The sequence below is a fragment of the Meriones unguiculatus genome, chromosome 18 (genome assembly GCF_030254825.1).
Source record: "Meriones unguiculatus strain TT.TT164.6M chromosome 18, Bangor_MerUng_6.1, whole genome shotgun sequence".
In the NCBI taxonomy this organism is placed as follows: domain Eukaryota; kingdom Metazoa; phylum Chordata; class Mammalia; order Rodentia; family Muridae; genus Meriones; species Meriones unguiculatus.
The window spans coordinates 65,099,953-65,113,319 of NC_083365.1; the positions used below are offsets into that span (position 1 = coordinate 65,099,953).

A 13,367-nucleotide genomic window follows, 5' to 3' on the forward strand; every position below is an offset into this window, starting at 1 on the left:
GGAAAGACAGAAATATATGAATTCCTGAGCCTCCCTGGCCAGCTGCTCTAGCTTCATTGAGACCTTGTCTCAAAAGAGAAAAGAAAAGACAAGATCTAAGTTGTCAGTGCCAATAGCACATAGTATCTGATCAGCAGGACAGCAGTGAGAGCAGAATGACGACTGACAGGCTGTTCTTTGGACCCCAAAACCCCAACACTGGTGTTTCCCAGGTGAGAGGAGATCCCGAGATGAGGGAAACAAGCAGGTCCAACATTAGGCCACCCAGCTAATCCCCAGAAAAGTTCCCAGACTCCCACCAATGCGAGAGGCCTCACAACACCCACCGAATCCCACCATCTGTGGATACATTCTGGGTACTGGCAGCTCCTGGCTCCAACCTTGGTAGCCCATTCTTTACGATCCCATGGGATGAATACCTTCTGGTACCAGGGGTACAAGGTTCCAACATTGGGCCTCCTGATCCTCAGGACCCATGGAAGACAGCTGCCGCTGCAAAGCAAAACATAAGTAGATGTGCAAGGTCTCTAAACTCACAGGCTCTCGAAACTGGCTGTAGCTGGTGAGTACAGTGTCTGGACTCATTAATCTAGGAGCAAGAAAGCCAGTAGTGGGGTGGCTGACCCCAGGACTTCCCTCGGCGAAAGAAGGGTTCCTGAGCTCTTGAGAAGACCAGTTGGTCCCCAGGATCATATATCTGAGGAGAGATACGGGAAAGTCCCTGAGAACTACCCCCCAATCTGAGACCATTCTCACCAATCTGAGGAGGGCTCCTGAAGTAACATCCAGCTTCCTGCCCAGGGCTCTTCCCAAATGCATGAGAATTCCAGCAGGCAACAGGAGCAAACAGCCAAAGCCAGAGACAACCAGATGGCTAAAGGCCAGTGTAAAAACACCATCAACAAAAAGGCAGAGGAATAGAGCAGCCCCAGAACCCAAATATCCTACGGCAAGCAACTCTAGATACTCTAACATGCCTGAAACAAAAGAAAAGAAATAAAGAAATAAAGAAATGAAAGAAAGAAAGAAAGAAAGAAAGAAAGAAAGAAAGAAAGAAAGAAAGGAAGGAAGAAAGAAAGAGAGAAAGAGAGAGAGAGGAGGGAAGGAAGGAAGGAAGGAAGAAAAGAAAGAAAGAAAGAGAGAGAGAAAGAGAGAGAGGAGGGAAGGAAGGAAGGAAGAAAGAAAGAAAGAAAGAAAGAAAGAAAGAAAGAAAGAAAGAAAGAAGAAAGAAAGAATATTTGCTTAGGATTAGGAGGGAATGAGGGAGGGGGCTACAGCTTACATACAAAGTAAATAAACTATAATTAATATAAAAAATAAAAAGGTTTAAATATAAAAAATTTAAAAAAACAAGGAAATCATGAAATTTGCAGGCAAATGAAAAGATCATCCTGAGGTAATCCAGAAGCATAAAGACCCACATGGTATATACTCACTTATAAGTGGATGTTAGTCATATAATATAGGATAATCATACTAAAATCTATAGTCCTAAAGAAGCTAAACAACAAGGAGGACTCTAGGGAAAAGGCTTAATCCTCATTCAAAAGGGCAAACAGGACACCAAGGTGGTAGAAGAGAGGGAACAGGACAGAAGCTTACCACAGATGTCCTCTAAAAGACTCCACCTACCAGAGAATTGAAGCAGATGCAGACTCAGCCAAACTTTGGGCAGAGCACAGGGAATCGCATTGAAGAAGGGAGAAATAGAAAAACAGGAAGAGAACAACAGCTCCACAAAGAGACCAACAAAGCCAAAAAGACTGGGCCCAGAGGGTCCTGCATAGACTGATGCTTCAACCAAGGATGCATGGAGACTGATGCATGGAGATAACCTAGAACCTCTGCACAGATGTAGCCCAAGGGCAGCTCAGTCTTCATGTAGGTTCCTAGTAAGGGGAGCAGGGGTAGTCTCTGACATGAACTCGGTTGCCTGTTCTTTGATCAGTTCCCTCAGGCAGGGCAACCTAGCCAGCCCACAGAAGAAGATCCAGGCAGTCCTGATGAGGCCTGTTAGGCCAGGGCCAGATAGTAGAGGAGGAGGACTTCCCCTATCAGTGGAGGGGGGGGGCGGGGAATATGGGACAAGGAAGAGATGAGAAAAGGGACTGCAACTGGGATTCAAAGTCAATAAGTTGTAAATTATTATTATTATTAAATACATGAATGAATGAATGAATGAATGAATGAATGAATGAATGAATAGAAACTCTTCCCTCAGAACATTTTATCATAACAGGAAAATAACTAAGATATGCATATTTCATTTTGGCTGATTTCCTCACCCCCACTTCCACTCTCCCCTCTTTTCCCTACCTTTGTTTTTCCCAACATACCCTTTAGCCCCCCCCAGCATTTCCCCTTCTTCTACATCCCTAATTTCATCTGTTTTCCTAAAATTTTCATAATTTCAATTTTTTTCTTTACCGCTGAATCTTTATTGTACACACCACATTTTCATTATCAATTCACCTGCCGATGAACATCTGTGCTAACTCTATTTCCTCACTATTACAAATGAACACAGATGTGCAAGTACCTCTGTGGTTGGCTATGGCATCCTTTGGGCACATGCTGAGTCATGGTATTTAGAGTTTCATTCTTTTGAAATGCCTCCAAAGTTCAAGGGTGGGCTAGAGAGATGGTTCAGCTATGAAGTAGACTTGCAGCTCTTGGAGTGAATCTGGGTTCAATTTCCAGCACACTGTTGGCTGCTTGAAACCATCTCTAGCTCTAGTTCCAGGGGATCTGACACCCTCTTCTGGCCTCTGCAGGTAATGCACCCATGTGCACCTACACTGTTTTACAAAGTTGTTTACCATAGTTTCACTCTCACCATCATTATATAGGTCTCTTTCCCCACATACTCACCACTATTTGTCATTTTTATTTATTTTTTGCTGTTTTAATTATCTGAATGTGGAGGTGTGGTTTGTACACATGAGCACAGGTACATGTGGAGACCAGAAGATGGTGACAGGTCCCCAGGAGCTGGAACTAAAGGCACCTGTGAGCCATCTGACATGGGTGCTGGGGCACAAGCTCAGAGCAAAAAAGTCCTTTTAACTGCTGAGTCTTCTCTCCAGCCCTATCCTTTATTTTCTTGATAATAGCTATTCTGACAAGGGTAATATAAAATCTCAGAGCAGTTTTACTTTGCATTTTTCTGATGGCTGAAGATGTTGGGCACTTTACGGCCATTTGTGTTTCTCCTTTCAAGAACTATGTTTGGCTCATTGGCCCACTTATTAGTTGGCATTTTGGGGTTGGGAGAGTGTTGTGCAGTTGTGAATATGTGTATGTGTGTGTTTAATTTTTGCTGCTTTTTGTATATTCTAGATATTAACCACTTATCTGAGGTATAGCTGGTGTCAACATTTCTTACCATAGGAGACCTGCCACTGTTGTGTTTGTCCTTAGCAACATCATTCATTCCTCACACATCAATGACAACCTCAAGTCTTTTCTTCCTGAGCCTCTTTTTGGCTGAAAGAAAACAACCACACAACAAGGACCTCTTGTAGGTCATTTTTCACTGACCACCTCTATAGGCCAGGGCATGAAGCAGGGAGATGAATCAGAAACAGTAGTCCTTGCCTTTGAGGATCTCCCAGTCTAGGAGAAAGGACAGAAGGAGCACCTTTAATATTTCATTTTTCTCACTGCTTCATTCTCTGTCTTCCCCCACTGACTGCAAGCTTCATAAGAAAGTAGGCCTGTCATTCACATTATGCGCCAGGTTAAAAATATTCAGATGCCAAGTGATCACCTCCTCCATTTAGAGCCAAACAAGATCCACAACCTCCTATAGATTACATAATTACAAAAGTAATGTAGCTGGGCCCAATGGCACATCTCAGCACCCAGGAGGCCGAAGCAGGAGAGTGGCTACCAGTCTGAGGCTTAGGTTGGCTGCATAGTGGGTCCCAGAAAAGCCTGGGCTACAAATGGAGACCCTGTCTCAAGTAATAAATATGCAGACATACACACATGCAAGCAAGCCAGGCAAAGGTGCCTGGGAGAAAAATTAGGCAGGTAGACTAGATGAGGCCACAATAGTTCCTTCCCAGGATCAACCTGTCACTCATCTTTCCCAAGCCCTCTCTTTAGGCTCACCACAAGCTATCTGAGCTCCACTTCATCCTTCTCTGTCCCTGTGACATAGAAATTGGATGAGACCCACCTGGACATACATAGTGCTAAAATAATTGATGCTAGTTTATGCCAAGTTTGAGAACAGAGTTCCAAAACCATAAATTATCTCCTATCTATTTTTTTGTTATTCACAACAAACACATATAATTCTTCCCAGTTAGGGAAATGACCTTTTTTTCTTCTCTTTTCTCTCATTTAAAATCCCAACTATTTCCTGCTGGATGGTGCCCATCCTGGGCAGACCCCATATCTGGTGATGTCTTCCCCCAATGTCCATGGCCTCCTAACACAGAAGCTGCTTCGTGCTAGCAACCTGAATTCAGCCCACAGGCTAAGACTCTCTTCCTCCCCACCACTTCATTCTGTAGGCTGGATTTTAGAGACATTTTTGATACAGAAATGAAGGCTGCAGTCTGACTCAGTACATCTTCGTCTTTTGTGATCCCAGATCAGCCAAAGCAGCCCATGGGCCAGCTAAGAAGGCCCTGCACTGGACATAGAATTAGGAGTCAATATTAACTAGGTGGTCTGCAAACCCCAGAAGCAAGGATAATAAACGCTGCAGTGCCTCCCTTTTCTTTCAATCTTGCACTTGTTCTATCTTCCTGCCATAATTAGATCACTGGAGACCTGGCCAATAAAATCAAGATTGATTCAGGTTTCCTTAGCCTCCCCAGCTGCTCCTCAGGACTGAGGCTAGCTACTGCATCTTAAATAAGGGCTCCACTCTGGGCTGGCAGAAGAAGGCAGGACCATGAGTTATTTCCTTCCAATGGGAGTTTACCTTGTGAAAGGGAGCCTTTTAGTTTTAAAGGAAAAAGTAACTGGTTTTGATTATTTTTTTTAATCCTGTTGTTGGGACTTGGCTGAATCCCAGTGTAAAGTTGCTTACCAAGCATGCCTGAAGCCTGGATTCCATCCTCAGCACCACATAAACTAGGCATGATGTTGCATACCTGTAATCCCAGCACTCTGGAAGGAGAAAGAGAAACATCAAAAATTCAAGGGTGGGGCTAGAGAGATGGTTCAGCTGTGAAGCAGACTTGCAGCTCTTGCAGTGTATTTGGGTTCAATTTCCAGCACACTGTTGGCTGCTTGAAACCATCTCTAGCCCTAGTTCCAGGGGATCTGGCACCTTCTTCTGGCCTCTGCAGGTAATGCACTCACATGCATCTACACAGATAAACACATATACTTACAAATAAATGTAAAATCTTTTTTAAAGAATGTTTTTCCAGGTGGAAATATGATTGGGAATCAGAATACAGAGAGTAATGAAAGTCAGGTAGATACTGAGAGTCACTGGCAGGCTAACTGCAAAAGTCAACACTCACTTAAAAAGCTGGGGCTGGGACTGTCTCTGACATGAACTGATTGGCCTGCTCTTTGATCACTTCCCCCTGAGTGGGGAGCAGCCTTACAAGACACAGAGGAAGACAATGCAGCCACTCCTGATGAGACCTGATAGGCTAGGATCAGAAGAAGGGGAGGAAAACCTCCCCTATCAGTGGACTGGGGGAGGGGCATGGGTGGAGAAGGGGGAGGGGAAGAGGGAGGGAGCTACAGAGGAGATACAAAGTGAATAAATTGTAATTAATAAAAAAAGAAATGGATATTGAGAACCTATAGGAGAAATAATTAATTAGAGAAAAAGTCTTACAAACATCGGGTTATGAAGACAATCTACAGAATGCAAATCATATATAAGTAGGGTCCAGTGCTCAGAACACCTAAAGAACTCTTAAAACAGCAAGTGAAAATGGGCATTCATGCTAACGGGGGTACACATCACTTGCTTATGTACTTACTAATGAAAAGACTATTAATTCCTTTCAATAAAGCTAATTAACTTGAAAAAAAAAAGCTGGAGCTGGTGGGGTTAACCCAAAAGCTGTGATATCTCTGGAAGATTTGAAAGAGGAGGCAACTCTTCCATGAGTTTGACCTTTGCATCATATTTATACATGCACATATGCATGTGTTCATGTGCTCACACACGTACACATGAATTACTGCTTTCCCTGAAAGCAGAATACTATAAATATGAGAAATATTTCCCAAAGGGAAAGTACAGGGAGGAGCAACAGCCTATGGACCTCCCAGCAGCCCCTGCCTTATCCAGCACACAAGCTGGCCTGGGAGAAGGGCAAGTGGAGGCCAGAGGACCAGCTTTTGCATAACACCAAAATGAACCTGAGTCACAGAGGGAAGGCCTTCATTAGCCCTCTGCTTCTCAGCTCTTGGTTCTCCTCATTTTTACTCCCAGTGTTCTGTAAAGAAGGAGTCAGAATACTCTCTTCCCATGAATAATGCTTAGTAACAAACCAGTTGCATTTTAATTGGGCAATACCCACCCCTCAGGTCCCTTCCAGTTAAACCCCTTCCCTCCCCCACCATGCATTTCTCCCTACCCTTGGTAAAATTATTTTACCACGTCAAGAAGTTACTTTAAAATACAGGTACTTTGACCTCTTTATAGAAAAAGAAGAAGAGGAAGAAGAAGGAAAAGGTTTTCCAGTCATAGAAAAATTCATATTTATAAAGGAAGCAGAAGCTATCCCCAATATTACATGGGTTTTTTGCTGAATGCCTCTAAATGAGATTCACCAGCCAAGAAAATAAAAATCACTATTTCCAAAGAATGGTGTTTCAAATAGAGTACATTTTCTTTTTTTGTCTTTTTGGTTGAATAGTCTCACTATGTAGCCCAGGCTGGCCTCACATTTAAAAACTAACAATCTTCCTGTCTGAGCTGCATGGGCCTTGGGTGTTCATTACAACAAGAATATATTTCTGGCAGATTTTTTTAGATGGTGGTTGCTCGCTCACTGCAGGTACCTTAACAAAGACCATGGTTATCATGATGTTCCTTTCATGCATGTACTCCCTCTTTAGGGTGAAGTGTGCTTGGGTTTGAAGACACTCTGGCTGTACTCTGGCCACTTTTTGGAATGCTTCCTTGTGGGTCTTAGGACATTGCCTCTTGCACCAGCTGATGGGAGCCATCTGGACACCTGATCCACCGTGGGATATCCCCACCACTAACTCGTTTTTAGCTGTGCTCAGCAGGTAATTGGGCTGTGCATTACCTAGGAAGGTAACTTTTTCCAAAACTATGTCACCTGGGTTGAAACGCTTGCGAATTTCAATCTTGTCTTTTTCAGTTGGTCAGATATCTCCCTTGTAGATAGTTCCTTGAAAAGCATTTTTAAGTGGTGTGGATCCCACATACAGGATGTCTACTTTGGCAAAACATGAATTGACCCTACAGACCTTACAGGTGCAAACACCTCCCACATCTGGAAGGACCTGGGACTCAGATACCACGACAAGCACACCATTCTTGCTGGTCTTTGTCAGGCAACCCGCCAGCAATGAAAAGATGCAGCCATGTTGGGTGTAGGTGCTGCTGCCAGGGCTACCTTCCTCCAAGTTACACAGATGTCTGTGGGAGTGCAGCATCTCACATGCTTGCCACTCTAACATCTTTTTTTTTTTTTTCAAGGAAAAACTAAAAACTGGCTATATGCCCAATTTTTGTTTCTTTTTTAAATCAGAAACATATCTTCTGGAGGTGTTTTTTTTAATTAATTATAATTTATTCACTTTGTATCCCAGCTGTAGCCCCTTACCTTGTCCCCTTCCAATCCTGTCCACTCCAGGTCTTTCATCACCCCTTCTTTCATAAGATTCTCTGCACTCTGCCCAAAGTTTGGCTATGAGTCTCAGCATCTGCTTTGATACCCTGCTGGGTAGAGTCTTTCAGGGGCCCTCTGTGGTAGGCTCCTGTCCTGTTACCTGTTTTCTCCCTCTTTCAATATCCATCCCACTTGCCTTTCTAAATGATTGTTGATCTTACCTAGGGTCCTCCTTCTTGCCCAGCTTCCTTAGGTGTACAGATTTTAGTATGTTTATCCTATATTATGTCTAATATCCACTTATAAGTGAATATATACCATGTATGTCTTTCAGCTTCTGGAATACTGGAGGTGATTTTTTTTAATGAAATTGTTTGGCCACCTTTAAAAAGACTCCAGAAGTGAAAATTTCCCCCATTTATTTGTAGGTCATGGGAGGTGAAAGAGAAGAACAAAGAGGGAGAGGTTCTAACCCAGATTGGTCATGGAAAAGATGTTTGATATTATAACCATTGTATTGTGTATGTATAATTATTTTATTTCTCAGTATTATCCCTATAGTTGGTAATGCTAAGCACTTTTTGAATGTCTATTCTTTCTAGATGTTCTGCAGTGCCTGGCATATTTTAGAAGTAGAGGTAGTACTAGCAGTGTATCAAAGCAGATGCTGAGACTCATAACCAAACCTTTGGCAGAGTGCAAGGAATCATATGAAAGAAGGGGGAGTTAGTAAGACCTGGAGAGGACAGGAGGTCCACAAGGACGAAATATATCTGAGCACAGGGATCTTTTCTGAGACCGATTCTCCAACCAAGGACCATGTATGGATATTACCTAGAACCCCTGCTTGAATGTAGCCCATGGCAGCTCAGTATCCAAGTGGGTTCCCTAGTAGGGGGAACAGGGACTCTCTCTGACATGAACTCAGTGGCTGGCTCTTTGACCACCACCACCACCACCACCACCACCACCACCACCACCACCACCCCGAGGGAGGAGCAGCCTTGCCAGGCCACAGAGGAGGACATTGCAGCTAGTCCTGATGAGACTTGATAAGCTAGGGTCAGATGGAAAGGGAGGAGGATCTCCCCTATCAGTGGACTTAGAGAGGGGCATGGGAGGAGTTGAAGGAGACAGGGTGGGACTGGGAGGGAATGAGGAAGGGGCTACAGCTAGGATACAAAGCGAATAAAATGTAATTAATGTAAAAAATAAAACTTTAATTTAAAAAAGTAGACGTAGTAAAAATAATATTAGCTGCCTTTTGTTATTTTTTTTTCATATGAACTGTTATTTTGGTGGGAATGGCCAAACCCCTCTTCAAATGGCCCAAATTGTTTGTGCCGGGTCTGAAGGAAAAGGAAATGCAAAGAGTACTAAGCCAATGTGCTCACAGTGAGGGAGAGGAACCAGGTTGTTGTTTTTAATTTTTGTGTATATAGAGGACAAAGGAGGCATAACTTACAGTATCTGCTCCCCCTACATGTTAGAGAAGTCATCAGATTAAATAATCCATGCTGGAGGCCTATTTATTCATGCATGTGTGTGAGTATATGTGCACATGAACTGAGCAACTATACTGGAGAGAACTGAGACTCTCCAGTGTGCAGACCACCATTGTTGAATGACCTAGGCCACAGCATGTAAGCCATTTTAGTGAGATAGATAGATAGATAGATGATAGATAGATAGATAGATAGATAGATAGATAGATAGATAGATAGATAGATAGATAGACAGACAGATAGTAACAGTTTTTTACAAACTTAGGTCTTCAGGTTTTCAAGGCAAGCTTGTGGCCAAATGAGACACCTCCCCAACCCAATACTGAAATAAATGTTTTTAATCTTCTTTCTGTACTAAGTCTTCCAGATCTGGATTCTATTTTACATATGTGACTCTTCTCACTTTGGATGCTACTTTTCACTGGCAGTGCTTGATCTGTACTTGGATTTTATAAAACTTGCTCTTCAAAAGCATAATCACATACACAGTCACAAGCTGTCCCAAACACACAGAAAAGTTTTCCAAAACAGAACCAAGTAACCAAAAAAAAAAAAAAATTATTTTCTTCAACAAATGCAGTCAAGTGAAAACAGGCTTCTCATTTCAGGAGGATTTACTTTGAAGCAAACAGTCGGCAGTTCTACAGCTTTATCACTTCAACTTAATTAGCTCATATGCTCATCTTTTTATTTCTCCTTCCTTCCTTTCTTCCTGTCTACCTTCCCTCCCTCCTTCCTAACAAGGTCTCACTACTGAGACCAGGCTGGCCTACAACATATGATCCTCCTGCCTCAGCCTCCCCAAACCTCCTCCACATACTCATCTTCACCTCTTTTTAAAGAATATCTATTATTATGTCAGCCCAACTCCCCACACTCTGAGCTGTTTCTGCCCCTCCTGCCACCCTAATGTGGAGATAAGTGATGGGCCCACATCCCATCCTCAGATCACACACCCTTCCCAGCAGGGGCTTCAGCTCACACTGACAATCAAAAACCAGAAAGGAAGGGAGAAGAAGAAAAGGATGTAAAAGTGCTGGTGGCAGGTGACACTCAGAGAGAAAGGATGGTGGAGTTTAGTGAGCTAGGGACCTGAGTCCCAGAAGATGGCAGCAAGTGAGCTGAGTCTGAGCAAGCTGAGAAGGTGAGCAGAGGTCAATGGGGATGCTCACAAGTCTGTGAGGACCAGTAAGGACAAACGTCCACCTCAGAGCATCTCCCACTGCTGAGACCAACACAGGTGCTGGTGTCACATAACCTGATGGGCAGCTTTGCAACACAACGCAAGCTTCTTTAAAATATCTTCATGCTTTGGCCCCGCAATCTCAGTTTCAAGCATTTGCCCAGATACGTAATGCAAGCAAATGCACTATGGAGGCCCTGGTTAACTCCTCCCGCAAATAAACCAGTTGGAAAGGCATTTATGAGATGTTTGCTGGGTTTTAATAATGTTCAGAAATTACTAACAAGATTTTTTCTTTTTTATGTGTGTGTGTCTACCATGTGAAAGTGTGCTCCTGTGTGTGAGAGAGAGGCACACATGCATATATGCATAAGATTGGATACCAATATCTTAGAGAGACATACTAAAATATTTATTAGAAAAACTGGTGTCTTATTTTTACATATAATCCAGTAAGATGGAAGAATACAAAATTAGGTAGCAGGCAAATGGGAGTTCACCAGCATGGTTTCCACTGTTAGATATGGTTTAATTTTTTTATTATTATTTTAAAAGAGTTACAAATAGATCCTAGTAATAGATCCAAAGAGCATATTCATAGTAAAATGAGAAACAAGCTAAACATATAATAATGAGAATTTGTGAAATTATGATATATTTGTATTACAAGATATTTGATGTAGCCTTCCAAAAATGATAAATGTTGCAGGAAAAGATAATTTAATGTTATGTACAATATTAGAAAGAAAGCTACAAAATGGGCCAAGAGATGGAAGGCTCAAAAGTTAAGAAAACTTGCTGCCCTTCCAGAGGACCTGAGTTCAGTTCCCAGGTGGTTCACTCCTGTCTGCAACTCCATCCCAGAGGATCTGACACTCTCTTCTGGCACACATGCAAACAGTCATGCACACACACACACACACACGTGTGTGCAAATAAAATACTTTTAATTAAAAACTAACACATAAGAGCTATTGATATGGCTCAAGTTAAGAGCACTTACTGCCCAATCATAAGGACAGAGTTTGGCTACCAGCACCACCGAACTAGCATGACACCCCCACACACCCGTAACATCAGCTCCAAGGAAGACTACGGGGGCTTGATGGCTTTCCGCCCAGTCAAGAAAATGTGATCCCCAAGTCCAGGAATGAGAGCCTGTTTCAAAGGGATAGGTGGAGCCTAACAGAAGACCCACAACAGACGCACCCTGCTGGCCTCCGTACACATACATGCACATCTACTCACACAGACAAACACAGATAGATAGATAAATAAATTTAAAAACCCGAACAGAAGGAAATGGCCAAAATACCAGATATTTTACAGTAGTGGGATCAAATATAATATTTTTCCACTGGTACTTTCTCTAAATTATCTTTTAAAAAAAAATGTGTTTGGAGCTGGAGAGTTGCCTCAGTGCTTAAGAGCGCTTGTTGCTCTTGAAGTGGAACAATGATGGTTCAATTCCCAACACCCACACAGCAGCTTATAACTGTTTGTAACTCCAGAGGATCTGAAAACCTCTCATGACCTTTGAGGGCACCAGGCACACATGTGGTGCACATGCATACATGCAGGAAAAGTACTAATACACATAAAAATATTTTAAAGACTTTATTTTATTCTTATTTGTGTCTGTGCGTGCATGTTTCTAAGAGGGCAAGTGCACAAGATGGCCAGACACAAGTGCTGTTTCCCCCTTGTCTGCCTCCCAGAGGTGAGGATGCCTGGAACCAAATCAACGTCCTTGGAGAATCAGCAAGCATTCTTAGTTGCTGGGCCATCTCTCCAGCCCCACTTTCAACGTTTTCTACAAAGAATATGAATTATTCATTCACTGAAGAAAACATTTTACTACACACTTGTGTGTGTGTGTGTGTGTGTGTGTGTGTGTGTGTGTGTGTGTGTGTATGCGTGTGTGTACATTCACTGGGTACCTGCACACATACACGCATGGAGATCAGAGGACAACTTGCAGGGGTTGTTTTTTGTTCTGGTTTGTTTTGTTTTGTTTTCCTTCTACCATATAGGTTTTGAGAATTGTGTTTGAAAGGCACCTTTCTCTACTGAGCCATATGGTCTACCCTGAAAAATATTTTTTAAGAGTGTATTACCTGCTGCATTCATGGCCTGAATTGGTTTGAATAGGAATGGCCCCCATAGACACAAATGTTTAAATACTTGGCCCATAGGGAGTGGCACCATTAGAAGGTGTGGCAGAGAAGGCATTGTTAGAGAAGGTGTGTTACCAGGGGGTGGGCTTTGAGGCTTCAGACACTCAAACCAGGCCCCGTGGCTCACTGTCTCTTCCTGCTGCCTGCATCAGACTTGGTCTGCCTGCCTGCGGCCGTGTTTCCTGCCACCCTGATAACGAACTAAACCTCTGAAAGTGTAAGGTAAGCAGCCCCAATTAAATTATTTTTTCTTATAAGAGTTGCTGTGGTCATGGCGTCTCTTCACAGCAATAGAAACCCTAACTAATCATAGCCCCTTGCTCATTACTCTACCTCCCTTTCTATATACATATATGTCCCTGGGTAAGTGCATGTATGTCTGTGTGTATCTGAGTATGTGCCTCTCTAGTCTCCGTATATTGGTCTATCTGTCTGGGTGAGTACATGTATATGTGAAGGTTCCTTAAATGAGTAGCACGTACTAAATGTCAAAAACCAGGAGATAGTGTTTAGAATAACTACATTCTTAATGTAAAGGATTATTCCTTTACCCATAACAAATTTTACTAGTACTGTCAGTAAGTGATGACAATACTCCTGAGGTGGCAGGACAACCATCCTCCGTCTGCAAATCTATGCCGCCCCAGCTGGCTTAATAATTACATGACCAGTCAGTTCATGTCAGAGACAGTCCCTGTCCCCATCACTA

The 13,367-nt window shown here is 42.8% G+C and overlaps 1 pseudogene; it reads right to left on the minus strand.

Moving 5' to 3' along the window:
• Window positions 1–6,879: 6,879 nt before the first annotated feature.
• LOC110546419 (exosome complex component CSL4-like) lies at window positions 6,880–7,617 on the minus strand (annotated as a pseudogene).
• Window positions 7,618–13,367: the final 5,750 nt, after the last annotated feature.